The 18,433-nt window shown below is 42.4% G+C and overlaps 1 protein-coding gene and 1 long non-coding RNA gene across 7 annotated transcripts in view; one reads left to right on the plus strand and one right to left on the minus strand.

Annotated features, from left to right (window-relative positions):
* Nucleotides 1-18,433, plus strand: part of ELOVL6 (ELOVL fatty acid elongase 6) — a 126,807-nt gene that overhangs the window by 51,234 nt on the left and 57,140 nt on the right. The gene's annotated exons all lie outside the window — the stretch shown is intronic.
* LOC119243627 (uncharacterized) lies at nt 358-15,343 on the minus strand. Of its 5 annotated transcripts, none has more exons than XR_005124780.2 (5): nt 15,240-15,343; nt 13,425-13,501; nt 4,333-4,482; nt 3,656-3,741; nt 358-538 (listed from the first exon to the last, which is right to left on the minus strand). It is a non-coding gene; the product is annotated as an uncharacterized LOC119243627 (long non-coding RNA). The 5 variants fall into 5 exon arrangements; XR_008551550.1 differs by having other exon boundaries at nt 3,656-3,777; XR_008551551.1 differs by having other exon boundaries at nt 358-599; nt 3,656-3,777.

Consider the following 18,433-nt stretch of genomic DNA (forward strand, 5'->3'; position numbering starts at 1 on the left):
ATTTGATATAGTCCCAGTTGAGAAAACAGGTAATTGACTTTCACTGGTAGATCTAAGGAAGGTGATGAAGGAACTGTGTATGCTGGGGTGGGGGAAGGGAATGTAACTGGAATGTAATCAGAATGTCATAGCTATTTTCAAGAAGATTTTGCCTTGGGATAATAAATAAGTGTATTTTTCTTCAAGGTGAAGCCACAATTGAAAGATGAATTATATTGAAGAATTAGTATTTTTTAGGAGTGACCATCCAACCAATAGAAGGAATTAACTAGAAGTCAGTAATTATGTCATTTACTTCAGTATGACTGAGGACATGCCGTGTCTCCCCAGAGGATGAAGGACGAGTTTGATGATCAAGAGAGCCAAAATTTATTCTTAACATTGGAGGTTTGAACATCTTGGTTAGTACATTAATTTATCTCACTATTTGTCCAAAAAGTCCTTTGTCCGACTACATGAGCAGATTGATGACATCAAATGGTAGCAATTCCACAGTTTAGGTAGGTCTAGATGGGAATGCCAGCAATGGTTGTAAGTTCTAGTTAGAAAGATACAAGATTAATCCTGTTAAGATCCTGTCAGACAGGTCAGGTAGATTCCTGCAACACAAGACATTACTCAAAGGTAGTAAAGGGCAGATGAGGAGATGAAGTTCTTAGGGCTGCAGAGACCCAGAACAAATGACATGCAGCTTGAAATAGGGCTGGCATTCAGACTCCAGACCACCCCTCCCTGCATCTCTGTGGCTCCAGTCCCAGTTCTTGAGAGGAAAAGAATGTCAATCACATGACGCCAGAGTGACAGTCCCCAGTAGAATTTACTAAATAATCTGCATTACAGGGGACTTTAGAGAAAAAAAAATAAAACCCCCCAAATACACACCTTTTTTTTTTTTTTTTAAACCCAGAATCAAATCTACAAATGCAGTTGACACTCTTAAATTACATACAGGGGAATCAAAACCTTTTTGTTTTGGGGGCCTCCCTGATGATGCACGGGGTTAAGCACAGCACTATGAAGCAATTCGCAGCATCTGCAGCATGAGTTTGATCCCCAGCCGGCCAGGGAGCAACCCACATTGCGCAGCAGACCTCTCCTGTCTCCCTGCTGCTCCCCTCAGCAGTGTATTTCAGTAGATCTTCCTGTTCTGTTCCCTGCTCTGTCTATGGTGAATCCTCTCACCACCCACACCTCTGGCCTGTACCCCAGCTCTTGTATGCATAAATAAATAAATCTTAAAAAAAACAAAAACTTTTTGTTTTGGAAGTCCAGTCTGATGCTATTATATACAGTCCTGGGAAATAATAAGAAGAGGTTTAGCCCACCATCACCTGCAATTTCTCTGTCTCTGTCTCTAGCACTGTCTCTAGTTCTCTGTCTCACAAACATAAGCTCTAAGCCTGGTCTCTCCTGTAAAATTGGTATGATAACACTTGAGTTGTTGTGTTCTTACAATATAATATATTACGTGAAAGCACCTTGAATGCAGTACACATGCAAGCAGTCTGAAGATCTTATACTGAGAGTAAATAATTTGCATGTAACAACTTACTGTTTCTCTGGGGGTGAAATTCTCCAGCCTGAGTGAGCTTCTTTCAGGTGATCAGTGTGGCCATTTTGGGAACATAACATCTCAACATATTGAAGAGTGCATTCCCCCCTTTTATGGCAGAAGGAGTAACCCCAGGGATATGATAACTTACTTTGTGATGAAAAGTTTTTTAAAAAAGCTCTTTGGGGCCTCCCCTGGTGGCACAGCAGTTGAGCGCTGGGCTGCGAAGCTGTCCGCAGTCTCCGCAGTGCCGGTTCGATCCCCGGCCACCTGCGAGGGTCCCACATGGCACGCAGACCTCTCCTGCTGCACCTGCTGCTCCCCTCAGCAGTGTATTTCGTCAGTCTGCCAGTTCTGCTCCCTGCTCTGGCTCTGGTGAATTTTCTCACCCTCCCACGCTTCTGACTGTACCCAGTGCTTATATAAATAAATAAATCTTTAAAAAAAAAAAAAGGCTTTTTGTTTTGGAGTGATAATTCAAAATTGGGGAATTGGATCAGGAAATATCCCTTTGAATATCAAAAATTCTTTTTTAAAAAAAAATTTATTTAGGGCCTCCCTGGTGGCGCAGCGGTTGAGCGCTGGGTTGCGAAGCTGCCCGCAGCCTCAGCGGCGCCGGTTCCATCCCCAACTGCTCCCCAGCCACCAGAGGAGGGTCCCACATGGCGCGCAGACCTCTCCTGCCGCCCGCTGCTCCCCTCAGCAGTGTACTTCGGTCCTTCTGCCTGCTCTGCTCCCTGCTCTGGCTCTGGTGAATTCTCTCACCCTCCCGCGCTTCTGACTGTACCCAGTGCACGTACAAACAAACAAACAAATAAATAAATAAATATACATGCCTCTTTAAAAAAAAAAAAATTTATTTATTTATGCATACAAGAACTGGGGTGTAGGCCAGAGGTGCAGGGGGTGAAAGGATTCAGCAGAGGCAGAGTGGGGAGCAGAATATGTAGATCTACTGAAATACACTGCTGAGGGGAACAGTGGGCGCGACAGGAGAGGTCTGCTGCACCATGTGGGTCAGCTCCCTGGCTGGGGTTCAAATTCATGCTGCAGTGGCTGCTGATAGCTTAATAGTGCTGTGTCTCTAACCCCTGCGCCACGAGGGAGACCCTAAATTGCAAACTCTTTAACTAGAGTGCAGAATACTTGCTGAAAGAGAACCTAGGCTCTTCACAGGACCAGGTCCTGGGATCATTGTCACATATTCATTTAACAGAGCTCTTAAATGTCTCCTTACATATCATCTATTAAGATCATAATAAAAGATGTTATTTAAAAACATTGGACAAACTGGGCTTTCTGCAAGAGTTTACTGTGGTGTTTTTATGGGGCCCAAAAAGTGGTCATTATTGGGTAATTAACGGATATGTACAGTATTATTAATAGCTTGTTCAACTTGAAGACTCTCATAGTTATTAAAAATAGTGCCCTGTACTTGCTCACAGTATCACTCAGACATTGCTAAAACTTTGAGTATCTGTTTGTATCTTTAAGAATCCATTAAAAAAAAACCTCTTGGTTGCAATTAAGAAATGCTTAGAATTGAAGGCAGAAAGGCATCCAAAAATATTAATCAGAACCGGAGCCTCAGAGTCAACATTTGTTTTTGTTTTCATTTTTTTGCATAATCAGTGATAGAGATTGGTTGGAATTTGGTACTCGAGAGCCCCCAAATTTAGACGAGCCACAAGAAGCAGCTGATAACTGCAGTTGCAGAAATAGACTGAGTGCAGTCTTCCTCTGGCTTTCTTCTTGTGGAGAGAAAAGAAACTAAACCAACTTTTCCACCTTTCTGTGGAGCTCAAAGTCAGGTTTGGGGTTCATACAGAGGGCTAGCCCTGCCTCCTGTCTGACTCCAAAGCACATCTCAGCATGCACCGGGCAAGTGAGTAAGGGCGTCAGTCCTATGCAGACAGTCAGCGATCAGGGGTGTCATGGATGAGCAAACCACTACTAAGCCAGGTAACACAGCTACTTCCAAGGTGCTCAATGACTAATTTAAAGGGCAGGTTTGCAGAGGGGTCCTGGCATGGAAGGGAAGGAGCAAGACAGTCACATCACACTCTCAGATAATTACTGAACAATTTAAAGGCAGTTGCTGACCTTTGAGATTCTTTGCTCTGAAATCGCAGTGAAGGTTGTTGCAGTTATGATAGATTGTTACTTGCTAAATGATAGGTGTGGCCAAACTTGACATGGAAAAGACAGCAAAGTTAGTTTAAAACCTGAGAGGAAAAATTAGACAAAGTTCATTTTGAAATTATGTTCAAACGGTCTGTTGATAGGAAGGGAAAAGGTGGGTTGACCAGTTAGCCCTTCCCCCCCCCCCACCCCTCCCAGATCACTTCTAAGAAGAGATAGAGAGTAGACATGAAAAAGAAAAAGCCCAGTTCCAGCATGGCAGTGGAAAACTTTCTGTGCATGTTATTCTCTAAAAACATATCTGAAAGCCAAAATAATTTTTATCTAAACAGGCACAAATATTGTGAAAGAAAATAGATGTGAATAATAAAAGAAGTGCAGAGGGCAAGTGTCTGCCTCTCTCTGAAAAGTAAAATGTTAACAACCCAGAGCCCCAAGGGGAGAAAAATGTATTGAATTTCTCACCCAAATATGAACGCTTTGTGCTCAGTTTCAGAGAATATTTTTGGAGTCCTTTTTTTTTTTTTTAAACTCCTGAGTAAACCAATTGAATTTTTTTAAAACCAGGTTTCATATCAACAAAAAAGGTTTTCTCCACTTTGTTACTTGTCTTCTCAGTTAGAAAAAAATGTACTCACCAAAAAGTACCTTTAATTTCACTGTTTTCCTTAAATTTTATAAGCAGTAGAAGTTCGGTTTACCCTTCATCCTTGAGATAATCCTTTTTTCTAGAATGTTGACGATCTCTTATCTGTATTATCTACCCATTGATGTATTTCGATCAGTATCTATAATTACAAAGATGTAACACTGCAAACTTTCATTTAAAACGTGGAAAACTGTCCTGGGTTTAGGTAGTCTATTGATGGGATTATACTGTTAGTTTTCTATGTTAAGTCTATATGAGTTGCTGGGTTACATAAGCACAAGGATCAAAGTCATGGCTGGTGGAAGATCTTGTAGTAAGAGGGAAACCGAGGCCTTGGGGCACAGGTTTAGACTGTGCCTTTTAGACTGTGCCATCCCTTTTTTTTTTTTTTAAAGATTTTATTTCAATTTATTTACTTATGTATACAAGAACTGGAGTGTAGGCCAGAGTTGTGGGAAGTGAGAGGGCTCGCCAGAGACAGAATGGGGAGTGGAACAGGCAGATCTACTGAAATACACTGCTGAGGGGATCGGTGGGCAAGACAGGAGAGGTCTGCTGCGCCATGTGGGTCAGCTCCCTGCCTGGGGATTGGGTATCGTGCTGTAGTGACTAGCTTGTTAGCTCTGAGACTTTAACTTTAACCTCTGCACCACCAGGTCTCCATTCTTAGCTCATACCTTCCTCAGCCTATGACCCATGTGGTGACCACTTCTCAGCTCCTTAAACAAACCAGAGTTTTAGTTGTCAGGCTTTTCCGGATGCACTTCTTTCTCCCTGGAAGATACTTCCACTCAAGTCCTCTGTCTCATTTTTTTGTGATCTCAACTTATTTGCCATTTCTTTAAGGAGTTGTTCTTAACCTTGATCTAAAATAGCTCCTCGGGCCTCCCCTGGTGGCGCAGCGGTTGAGCGCTGGGCTGCGAAGCTGCACGCAGCCTCCGCAGTGCCGGTTCAATCCCCGGTCACTGGCGAGGGTCCCACATGGCTCCACAGACCTCTCCTGTCTGGCCCGCTGCTCCCCTCAGCAGTGCATTTCATCAATCTGCCTGTTCTGTTCCCCGCTCTGGCTCTGGTGAATTCTCTCACCCTCCCGTGCTTCTGACTGTACCCAGTGCTTGTATAAATAAATAAATAAATCTTTAAAAAAATAAAAAAATAAAATAGCTACTCACTTATAGACACCTCCGTCTAATCCTCTGTTTATTTCCTTTCAAAACCATATCATGTTTGTTTGTTGTTTGGTTGGTTAGTGTCTTTCTCTCCCTCATTAATAAATCCAACTCTGGGGGCCTCAGGGCCACACCATCTTTCTCAGTGCTGTCTCTCCAGCGTCTAGTGTAGGGTTTGGCAGATAACAGGGGACCAGTAAGTATTTGTGGCATCAATGAAGTGTATACATCATTAGCACAACCATGAGGCCATGAAAAAAGAGGAGATTGCTGTTTGATTGGTTTCTGTTACATTTTACTGAATTCAAAAGTTACTAGTAGACCTAAGTGAAGTAGCTACATCAGTTGTAAATTATTGTATTGCTTAACTGGGTTAATGCTGTTGAGAAAGCACAGCAATAGGGTAGGAAGAATTTCCATATACATTTCTGTAATGACATGAACAGACTAGCTATGGGGTGGAAGAATTTGACTCTTTGATACTAAATGTGCTGTTTTTTTAGTTAAAGTCAATAATACTTTGATAGGAATAATGTAGTTGGTACATGAGGTGCATTTTTATGCTTGGCATAATTATATAAATGATTGCACACATACTTTATTTTGATATTAATCAAGGGGGAACATGCAACTAGCTTCATGGGAATTCTGGGTGTGTATGTTTCATGAATTGTAAAAGCCATGTAAATTTATGGTCTTATTACTATTTTATGGTTGAAAACACAATAGATTACATTAACAGAAATCTCTTAATAGGACTATTAGCTTTTCCTTTTGAATTTGGATAGACTTAATGGAAGCATAAGTTTAGCTGCTATGGGTGTAATAACATCTATGGTGAAATCAAAGTAAGTTGTAAAACCTTGGACAGTGCTGTGGCTCATAGTGAAAATGTCCCCATCCTCAGATTACAGAGATGAGCTTGCTTGTTTTTGACCAATTTCACCCTTTGCTTTCCAACTCTGCCCCCAAGAAAGTCCATCACAGTGGTGAGCTTCTTAAGATGAAACGGTCATAAAGTGGAAAGTCACAAAAGTCAGCTAGATACTGACCAAGGTAGATTTAATCCAGGCTCAGAATCAAAGAATCACTGGATTCTAGTGCTGCAGGGAACTTAAATTTACTCTAACCCAAAAGTCTACACTCAAGTTGATTTCCAGTCTTCTAAGAAAACTGAAGAAATTAGTTTCATTACTCCTTGACCCATATATAATACCCAACCATGTATCCTTCAAAGGTGCCTTATCTCTGCCACATCTCTGTATGTGTGCTTGTTACCATGGCCCTTCACCTTCCAACCAAGAAGGAATGCAGTGATTCTGCGTTTATGAGTGCCAAGGCTCTTTACCTAGCAATGTCAGAAGACATCTGAACATTTCTATAGGATTTCCTTTTCAGGCCTCTATTTCTATTTTCTCCTACCCTATGGGAATTCTGCCCCTCCCAGGACTTTTCTCTGTGCTCTGTCTTAGCTTAGTAGGTAGGCCTGCTGTGATTGCCTGTTAGCTGCTGGTTCTATTAACTCAGTCTCAAACAGCAGCTTTGCATGTAAATTAACATTTGAGCACCTAGAACACAAAGTGATAAGAAACTCATAAAATGACAGCTGACTTGAACCAACTACTCAGAGGACAAAAGAAAGTTTTTCAGAGAATAAGATAATACTGTTCAATGTGACTATTGGGTGCAGGTGGTATGATTCAAGGTCACAGGCACACCCTACAGAATTATTCTGGGTAAATAAGAAAATATTCATAAACTGTTGTGAAGACTACATCTCCAGTATTTAATTCAGTTTAAGAGGAAAGGTTGATTGCTCCAAATTTAGGTGATTGTATCTGTCAGTCACAGGAATACATAATCAGTCCTAGCTTTGCTTATAGCGGGGCAGACTCTCATTATTACACTCATATATCTTTAACATCTTCAGTAAGACGTTCAATGTAAAATGAAGGTTTTATTAAAGACAAAACTTAGTTATGAGAATTTTACCATGACCATAACTTTATAATCCATTGATATTGTACATGAATTACAGCATTTCCCTCACTCATTTTATTATGACCTTTACGAGAAGAGTAGAAATCCCAGCAGCCATTGAGCAAAATAATTTGTTTTGCTCTTGTCAGTTTCCAAGAACCATGTTAAGTTGAGGACTTAGTATATTTATGTATCTATTTCTAGTGTAAGACTCCCAGCTCAGAAAAAACATCAAAGGACATTCATGATAAGTCAAAAACTAAAATGAAAATTTGAGATACCTACCTAGAAAATAGAGACCAGATAACACTGAGAATTTCAGATACCTAGAACCCTAGGGAACACCATTAATAGAGAAACAAGATTGTGTGGAGGCAAATTTGGGGTTTCATCTCAGTTCTTGAATGGGTAGACTCTGTAATCAATGTTTTTGTGGAGCACACTATCAATACCCTTCATATTAACCCAGACTCAGTTATATTATATGATTACATTAGCAGAATAGGTCTTGGTTGTTGGTGCTGTCTGTCATTACCAAAAAGCCAAAGAGCAGTGACAGGAATTGAACCTACAAGTGCTTTTATTTTTCAGGTCCTAGGGCAGTGATCTGTGGGCATAGCATGCTGAAGAGAGCATTTTGCCAGCTGCCCTCTAGCTGGCCTTTTTATAATGGGTTAGACAAACAGCCATCACAGTTGATGTTCCCATATTCATCATGGTCAGTCCCCAGAGCTTGCCATCAGCCACAGGTTATCTTAACACTGGTAGATCTGATGGCGACCCTGTCTGGCACTCATTGGGGCATCATTGTGCCAAGAATCTCAGTTCAGAGCAAGAGGTTTAATTTAAAGAAAGCACATCATTCGTCATCCAATGTGTATGTGCAGCCTGTGCTCTCTCTCTCTGTGTGTGTGTGTGTGTGTGTGTGTGTGTGTGTGTGCAGATTCTATACAGGTATGGTGCCTCCTCTTCCTATCCCCCTATCAATGAGATTAACATCCTAGCCACATGTCGGGTGTAGAAGCTGTGCTTTGCTGACACAGAGCATTTCTCTACGACCTCAGCTTCTCTCTCCCACTAGAAAGCTGGTGTCAGGAGTTCACTGGTTCCCTTTCACAAGAACCCAGTATTTCCTGAACAAGGGAATGGAGACGTGAAATACCACAGAGTGGTCTGTCCAAGTTCAATTCTTTGAAAAAGTAGTACCTTGGAAGTTTAGAGGTTAAGTTTTTAGAATAATTTTCAGAAATTGTTGCTCTTCTGGGGCCAGTGTCGAGGGCATTCAAAATAAATGGTCCAGCATCAACATGGTGTTTGCAGAACAGCATCTAACAAAACCAGGCCATCCCAAACCCTAGTCACAGAATCCTTTACCTTTTTATCAAAGGGGGAGATTGAGAATGCACCTAAATTCTCAAGTGCCTATAGCTTGGGAGACTTTCTGGGCTTGTCTGCAAGGAAAGGAGGTGTCAGCAGTGTCTATCTTTGATAAGATCAAATGTGCTTTTCTTATTGAGGAGCAAAAAAATCATCATGAAGGTGCTCAAGGCACACGCACAGTCAGGAAGCTAAATAAAAGCTAAACCTTTTTTGAGTCATTAAGAAAGAAACAGACATTTAGTCCATGGCTAAGCCACCACACGGTGATGTTTCTATACCCTGTCCTCAGAGCCCGGGAATGTTTCCCTTTAATTTGGTGAGTTTTACTTTCCCTCCTAGTCTTCATTTTTCCCTTTCACTGCCAAAGTATGTAACAGGAAATAACTTCTCACCAGCCTGGGGCGTAAGGATTAAGCAGGGAGGAGCTGATACGACAAGGCCTTTGCCCTCCTGTCCTGTGTACCCTCCGGCTCCCGGGATCCTCTGAGGATCTCACGCCACCTCTTTCCATCCAAATTCAATGTCTGTTCCTATCTCCCATGGATGTGTACATAGAACTCGTGGTGACCTTCACACAGAGATGAAGTGGTTTTGCCATGCCTTCAAAGTGGCACGAAAATTCCTTCATGGCTGAGGTGTAGGCATAGCACCCAGCACCCAGTGCAGCACCTTCTCTTGCTGAGAATTGCACCAATAGTTGTTGAAGAAATGAATAGTCCATTCCCAGAGGAGGCACCTGCAGGCCGCAGTGGCCACCTATGGAGTCCTTCTTAACTGTTCTTACTGACTAGGTTTGCTCTGTGACACCTGACCCTCCCTTTTATCTTCTTAAGTGTGTTTTAATCTTGTGACATTGCCTGGTTTTCCTTTTACCTTTTGGCTGTCTAGTTCTTCCCTGGTTAATTCTTTCCTACCTCTGTCCTCAGTGGTGGTGCTTCCCTCTCAGGTAAGCCCCATGCTGGTCCTTCAGAATCTTCCCGTTGGCTGATCTTCATCACCCCCTTGATCGCCCTTCATTGTCCTTGTATGACCTCTACCTGACCTCTTTCTGTCTGTGACTTCCCCATCACCACTGATAACTTCTTCATTCAGCCCAGTTATTTCTGCACACCTGCCAGATCTCTTTCAGTCTCCTGGTAAGTCCTACAGTCCTATTGACTATCTTTTATCTTTATTAGCAAATAGTAAAGTAATGCTTCTTTACTCCCCCAAGCACCCAACTTGCACCAGCTGCCAAGCGAGACAAACTGAAACCCCAGGAACCATCCCCCTGCCCTGTCTCTGACTCTGCCCACAGTAGATTGGCACTAAGATCCATCTGTCCTATTTTCCCTTTTGAATTCATTTCAATAAACATTGGGAATGAGTCCCACCTTCCCACGCCAATGATCTTGTATGTCTTCATCCAGTGCAGCGCCTTATCTTGCTGAGAATTGCAGAGACCTGGCCCCTCCACCTCCATGGGGTTATTTCTCCCAGATGTCCTCCATGTTGGAGAATTTCTTGAAAATGGCATCTCCCTATGTCCTTCCTACCTCGCTTTCTGGCCTCCTGTGCCTTCGGGATGGAAAGATCCATCCAGCGCCACCTGGCATACACATCCCTGGGAATCCTGCCTCACCCTCCCACCTCTGGCCCTCCTATCTCTGATGCCCTGGGCATCCCAGGCCACCTGTTCAGGTCCCCTCCTCATCCCTGGGTGTCTTCCTACCTCGCTTCTTGCCCTTAGTGCACAGTCACAGGTGGGGCAGGAGAGCTGCCTTTAGTGGTTCTACTTTAAAACTGGTTCTTTTTCTGCAGCAGAATTTCACTTCTGCCTTCATCTGTGCCTTTTATCCACTTCAGACCTCCCTGGAGGTTTAGAAGGTATTGTCAATGGTCGTTCACTTGTCTCGCTGGACTGAATGGTTTGAGATTTGTGTCCCCGGCAACTGGGATCGTGACAGTATTTCTCAAAGTGGGGTCCACAGGCCCCCCCCAGGCCGCACCCTTTGGCTGTTATTGATTCTCATATTCTTGGCTCTTCATGGGATGTAAAGAATCAGAATTTCTCTCTGTGTGTGTTTTTAATAGACCCCCCACCCCGGACAATTTTTATGAAGGTATTCAATAAGTAAACAAATCTGCTGAAGCCTTTGAGCCTGTATTTTGAATTCATATACACTGCACTTACTTGGATTTGTTGCCGATGGCTCTATAAATACTAATCTTGTTTATAAAAGCAAATTTAATTTTTTAGAGAAACGATTGCTTTGTGTGTCATGAAATAAACTGGGGAGTTGGAAATCCTTTGGCCAGTTATAACCAACACAAACAATTTTGAGCAATTCAGATTTTAAAGTAATCCACACTATTAGGTTTAAGCAGCCCAAATTCTTCTCCCAGGTCTTTGGGTGAGTTTCTCATCTCCCCTTCCTGGAACTCACTCTCCATGGAGATCCCGGTCATGGAGCAGAGTGCCAGCAGCCTGCAGGGATGTACGTTATGTAAATGCGTCATTATTTTCAATTCAAGGTGTAGACCTATACATAATTGAAGAATTAATGATTTCAAAGGCTTCCTTAACTCTAAAAGATGCTGTTGCATGCACTGCAAATGAACAACCAGAGCAGCCTGACCCCTACCAGAGGGAGGATGAGATGTGTCTTCTCATCTTTATACTGTGTTCAACTCACATCCTGTCTCCTTGAATAGAAATAAGTGCTTACCTGTGTTTATATGCAACTAAATGCCAATATAAATCCATACTCATGCCCAACTTTAAGTTGCTATCTTTGATATCCTAAAGTGACTTCTAGTCATTGCAATATAAACTAGTCTTAAAATCCTAGAGCCTGCCAGACAGGTTCCACCTTGGAATAAGCAGAGATGTTGTAACCATCAGCCCACATGATACATTTTTTTGTATAGAAGAACGGGGTGTAGGCTAGAGGTGTGTGTGTAGGGGGTGGGTGGTGGTGAGAGAATTCCCCAGAGACAGAGTGGGGAATAGAACAGACAGACTGACTGAAATACACTGCTGAGGGGAGCAGCGGGGAGACAGGAGAGGTCCGCTGCGCCATGTGGGTCACCTCTCTGGCTTGGGATCGAATTCAGGCGCCATGGTGATAGCACTGAGACTTAACCCCTAGGCCACCAGGGAGGTCCCCACATGATCCTTTTGATTAGCCATCCTATCCCAGCTGGCTCGCACTTTTGCCTGCTTTGTGCAGGGCTTATTATTGTGTGATTTTAATTTGCCTAAAATCATCTAAAAACTAATGTATCCTGTTGTTTTCTGGGAAGTTATTGTTCCTTGGGCCACCGGGTCAGTTCTGCTTCAACATCCAGGGCCCAATCATGTTTAATACTTGACCCATCAAGCTCAACTAAATGAAAATAATTGTGGTTAAAATATAGGAGTCGAGGGCTCCCTTGGTGGTGCATCGGTTGAGCACTGGGCTGCGAGGCTGCCCGCAGCCTCTTCCACATGGGTTCGATCCCCAGCCGCCGGTGAGGGTCCCACATGGTGCGCAGACCTCTCCTGTTGTGCCGTGCCCGCTGCTCCCCTCAGCAGTGTAGTTCACCGTTCTGCCTGTTCTGTTCCCTGCTCTGGCTCCGGTGAATTCTCTCACCCTCCCGCGCTTCTGACTGTACCCAGAGCTTGTGTGAATAAATAAATCTTTAACAACAACAAAAAATATATAGGTGTTGATTCAGAGCATGTCGGACTAGAAATATCAGAAAAATCTACAAATAGAACCCAAGTTAAGTGTGGAGTTTTCCTTGTTATACTTAGGCAAAGACCTGAGCGTACAGTCTTGAGTTGCTGAGGAAGCTTGGTTATGCCTTATGAAAAACAAGCTCATGGCATCCGCCAGCATCGCTGTCTGTCTGTTCTCTTGGCCGTGAGATAACTGCGCTCAGACATCAGGTTGGCGACCAGGCAGGAAAGAGAATGCAAAGGAATAAAACTCCAAAGGGCCATGTCAGCCAGTCTGTCACAAGTCCCCAGAGGTGCCATCGGCCACTTCCATACCCTTGCCTAGACTGTATCCCGGGCTGCCCCTGCACCAGCTAGGGAGAGAAGGGCATTGTAGGTGGCTGTTCAGCCATACTGCCTTACTCCCCGCAGCCCCTAAGGAGCCAATTCATTGAAACAAGGGCTCCAATCACAGGACCTCCTGGGTGCACATTACTTAGTATGTCAGCCCTGATGTGGGGCATTTCTTGAGACTCAGGACATTCCAGGATTGGGCACTGGGGACATCCTGCCCTCTCTGCTAGTAAGAAAAGAGAACCATCCCGTATAGACATGCCTCACTTGAGAAAGTCTATCAAGCAATGACAATGTTTGATCTTTGTAATCATTAAATTTCTCTTGAGTAGGGGAGCTCCACAGATGTTTTCAAAATACACTCTTTTAAAATATGCATGTGTATATATATATATATATATATATATATATATATATATTATATACACACACATATACACACCCACACACAGTTTCCCTGGAGTAAATCTCTTGCATAAAGCAAGATAAACCTGTACTTTAAAGGGTTTATTTTACCTTTGAGGCAAGAATATAAAATCTCAGTAGTTCAGCCACACACTTATTTATCCTGATCACGACAGCCTTTCTTGGATCTGCAAGAACATGTTTCACGTGAGCTGAGAACTTTCTTTGACAAGTTCTGTCTTGTTGGTCTGGAACATGGATGAATATTTTCTTAACCCTGAAACTAACTGGTTGCTTACTGGGAGTTGACACGTGATGGGAGACAACATGAATTTTTAATGAAGTGTAAAGACATGATAAGCATCAAAACCAATGAGGAAATATTATTTGCTCTGTGAGCTACGCTGGAGTGAAATCATTTGCACAAGGCTCTTAACAAGCCTCATACACCACCCATGCATTGAACATTTGGCCGTATGTGACCAACTGCTGTGCAATACTCCCCTGGAGAGTGTAGCTCTGGGGACTTCTGGAACCACATGGCCAGGGGCTGGCTTATCCATATCTAACACCTGTACCCCTTGCTTATGCAAGACTTATTTCAGCTCTCAGATTTTATTTAATGAGCCAACTTTTATTTAATGTGCCATAAATAAAAACATGTCAACTTCAGTTTAAGTCTTCAGCAACTTCCCATTCTGATAGGAGTTAAAGTAAACTTTTTAACATGGTTTATAAAAGCCCTTGTGCTCTTGTTTCCAGCTCAAGACTCTCCAACACACTCTTGGGCTTGAAGAGGGTCAAGCACTCTGTGATTATATTATTTGTTTGAACGAAATTTCTCTCTTGCCCATCTTGTTCCCATTCACCTATTCATTCTACCTAAATCTGGGTTAGCGATATCCTTTTTACTGGGAGTACATACTTATTGATCCATCCCCCCAATTTTCCATATACTTGTTTATTACCCCCAAAAGACCATAAAGACCCCAGGGGGCAGGGAATGTATCTGCTTTGTTAACTCCTCAATGTCTTGCATACTTGGAATTCAATAAATATTTGTGGAATGAACAACATGAGTCATGATTACAATCGAAACTCTCATTGCTCTCAGCCCAGATAAGCTCTTAGTAATGCTAAATTGGCAAAATTTTGTACCATAAGCCCAAAGACTGCACAAAGTTTTATTAACAGGTAAATAGGATATGTTTGATCTGATAGTAGACCAAGTTACCGCCCTCGAAGTAGTTCCTGGAAAATTTTACTTTCACCCGAGCCAGCTTATGACTTATTAGGAATGTTTCAGTTTTCTGTTTAAAGGGGCAATTGAATGTTTTTGTTAAATTCTCACATCAATGAGACGCTTCCTAGACATGGGCGTCCCTTCTCATGGTCTCGGGTCTGAGGCAATCAACCATGCCTATGTCCTCAATCTGTTAAGACAGATTACAGCCACACATCACTTAATGACAGGGATATGCTCTGAGAAATCTGTCATTAGGCAACTTCCTCGTTGTGCAAACACACTGTATTGGATTGACACAAACCCAGATGGCCCTGTTTATGGTCTACTTTTGAGTGAAATGGTGTTGAGCAACTAACTCATGTCTGGAAGAGACTGTTGATCCCTTTCCCTGTCTTTAGCTTTCCTCTCTCAAAGCTGTTAGTTGTAATTCACCGATTTGGGGGGTAAATATATGCTACTCATATACTACTCAACATTTATTTGATTATAAGATGTGATTGGTTTTAATGCGCATTGTAGTTGTGTGATCTTGAAGGAGATCGAGCTCAAGTCTGCTTGTCTCCCAAGAGCCATGTTTAAGTACAGACTTACTCTTACTTAAGTACTTACTTACTCTGCTAGGAGTGCTATAATAAAATAACCACAGCCTGAGTTGCTTAAGGAATAGAAATATTTCTTACAGTTCCAGAGACTGGGAAGTCCAAGATGCAGATGCTGGTGGATGCCATGTCTGGGAGGGAAGCTCCCCAGATGGCGGCCTTTCCCCTCTAACCTCTCGCGGAGCTTTCTTGGACTCCTTTTATGAGGTACCAATTCCATTCCAGAGGGCTCCACCCACAGGAAGTATCACTCTCACAATCTCCACCTCCTAATACCATCACCTTCCAAGTTAAAGGGATTTCAACCTCAATTGTGAAGGGGGTGCAAATATTCAGCCACAACCTCTTCCAGATTAGGAAGGTCTGAGAGAGCGAATCTGCCTCCTTAATGAACACCCAGAAGTTTCTGTTACTGCCAGTTGGTGGACCAGGTTGAGAAATACTTCAGATAAGCTGGTGAAAATGCTTAGTTATTGTTGTGAATGAGGAGATGTCAGAGGACCAGAAACATGTCATTCTCTAACATTGCCCCAGTGAGAAGTTAGGGTGTTCTCAACCCCCACCTCATCTCCTAATCTCCCAACACCACCACAGGCGCCTCCACAGCCACCAAGGACGCAAAATGGAGTTATGTTTTTCCACTGTGTACCCTCCTTCTCTCTGCCCCCACTCATAGTAGGATCTGACATGTTTTAAGACTGTCATGTTTCTCAATCTCTGATTCTCACTCCCAATCACTCTCTTCTCTTACTCAGACAAAAACTTATATTGTGTTTACTGGCTATTTTAAAAGTCATAAATTTAAAAATCTATCAATTGCATAAATACAAGCAAAAAAATAAAAAAATTACCCATAAACCAACCATCTGGCTGTCTCTCTTAAATAAGGAATCAAGGAAATTCATTTTTATAAAGATACGGTTTTCACCTCTCTTCTGTGTTTTGTAAGGATGTAAAGATCTTTTTTGTGAACTTCGGAAAGGATGAACTAGGGAAATGTAGAGTTTCGTTTTTTTAAAGTAGTAAGTCAATTGCAAAAAAAGCATATTATATCTTTGAAGTATTTGTGTTTCTTTTTTATGATGACTCCCTAAAATTAGGGTCATCATATAGTGCCTGTAGTGTTATTATTTGATTGAAAATTGAAAACATTACCTCAGCTCATTTAAGTCCTGGAGTGAAAGGTATAATTTTTTTTTTTCTTACAGAAGCAGTTGCTATTTTGTGTCCCCACCTCCCCCCCCCCGCAAAAATGAGATTTGTTCTTTTGTTAGTTTAAAAATCACCCTTTAGTCATTTTTATTCACTTTTTCCCTGAAAGTTCTAATTTCCATGGTACCATTAGGCTTTGCTTCTTCCTATGTACATTTACAGAAATATATATTAAAAAGTGACTTTCGTATCCCGCAGTCCCCTCCTGACTCAAGAAGAAGTATGAAAACCTATTTCCCTATCCCTGGCAGGGATTATTATTCATCACCACCACTACCCCCCTCCCTTTTATTGGACAACGATGTCCTAAAGCTACATTGTCGGTGAAGCAGAATTAATGTGCTTATAGAAAATCGAATTCTGTCTCTAGATGGGGAATAAGAGTTTGTGTTTGTATATTCAGATTTGGGTGTGCAAGAAAAAACCTGAAAGAAGAATACATGCCTTCTTTAGGAGGAAAGATTAGATGAATTGATCTTTAGTGGCAAGGTACTTGAGATCTGTCTTAATTCTAGATTCTACTGTAGTACTTCATAATCTTCTGCCGATGGACTAACTTAATTGATAAGAGGTGGTATCACAATCCCAAAAGTGCTGGGATTTCTTGAAGCACAGATGGATAATAATACTTATCCTCTAAACAAGGTTTCAGTTACTTATACAAATGAGTAAACTTTCTTTACCATAGTTGAGATATCTTTATGCTTGTGGTCCTGAATGTTATTTAGGACTCTGCAAACGTGTGTGGCTATGATAGTTACTGAAAGAAAGAGAATGATTGGGCCTTCCTAGTGGCGCAAGGGTTTAAGTCTTGGCACTATGAAGCTAGAGTTCGATCCCCAGCCAGGGAACTAACTCACATGGTGAAGCCGACCTCTCCTGTCTCGCCCGCTGCTCCCCTTAGCAGTGTATTTCAGTAGAATTGCTTGGTCTGCTCCCAACTCTGTCTCTGGTGAATCCTCTCATCGCAACCTCCAACACACACTTCTGGCCTACACCCCAGCTCTTGTATGCATAAATAAATAAAATAAATATTTTTTTAAAAAAGAAAGAAAAAAATAAAATAAAAAAGCAAGAATGATTGCTCTGATACAAACTTACACATACTGCTCAACAGGATCTTAGTAGGTTGAAATTTCTAAAGACAAAATTGGCAGTATCTGGTGAATTTGTGCTTGCCCTCGTTGTGCTGCCCTCTTGCAGCCTTTCCCAGAGCAATCCACTCCCTCAATTCAAATTTCTTGGTCAAATCCACCATCTCTATGCGCCTACCTAGCTGGCCACTCTGTTGGAAGCTATGATCAGTTCCTACCTCCTAAGCCCCCTTACAAAACTTTGCTTTTTATTCTTTCCAGAGTATTTGTAATCTTCTAACTGACCGTGTTATTTTTTATGCTGTTATTTTTTTTTTTTTTAGTCTGCAGACTGATTTTCTCCGTGAGAGCAGGTGTTCTTGTCTGCCTCGTTGGCAGATACATTTCCAGAGATGGCAACTGGGCTTGGCGCACAGTCTGCTAAATGAATAGCTCCTGAATGCATAATGAGGAGGCTCAACTGGGGTGGAAAGGAAGAGAAAAATGTATTTTCCTATGTAGTTATTTTGCTGTCAAAACACACAACCTTTCTTCTTTGGGGCAGCTGTGGAAACTCAAAACTGACATTTGCAATGAACACCTAGCATGTAAATTTCAGTGACTACACGACAAAATTGTTGAACTCAGTCAAGTTATGCCCCACCACCACTAAATTCATCTATTTAATGGACTAAAATAATTTTGGTGTCATTTAGGTAAAGCCCCAGCTCTTGTTGCATCATCGTGAGTTATAGATAAGAATTCTTGGCCATGGGCCTCCCCGGTGGCGCAGCGGTTGAGCGCTGGGTTGCGAAGCTGCCCGCGGCCTCTGCAGCACTGGTTCGATCCCTGGCTGCTCCCCGGCCACCGGAGGAGGGTCCCACATGGAGCACAGACCTCTCCTGCCGCCCGCTGCTCCCCTCAGCAGTGTACTTCGGTCCTTCTACCTGCTCTGCTCCCCGCTCTGGCTCTGGTGAATTCTCTCGCCCT

Source organism: Talpa occidentalis, unplaced genomic scaffold (assembly GCF_014898055.3).
Source record: "Talpa occidentalis isolate TD23 unplaced genomic scaffold, MPIMG_talOcc4v2.1 talOcc4.13, whole genome shotgun sequence".
NCBI classification, from domain to species: Eukaryota; Metazoa; Chordata; class Mammalia; order Eulipotyphla; family Talpidae; genus Talpa; species Talpa occidentalis.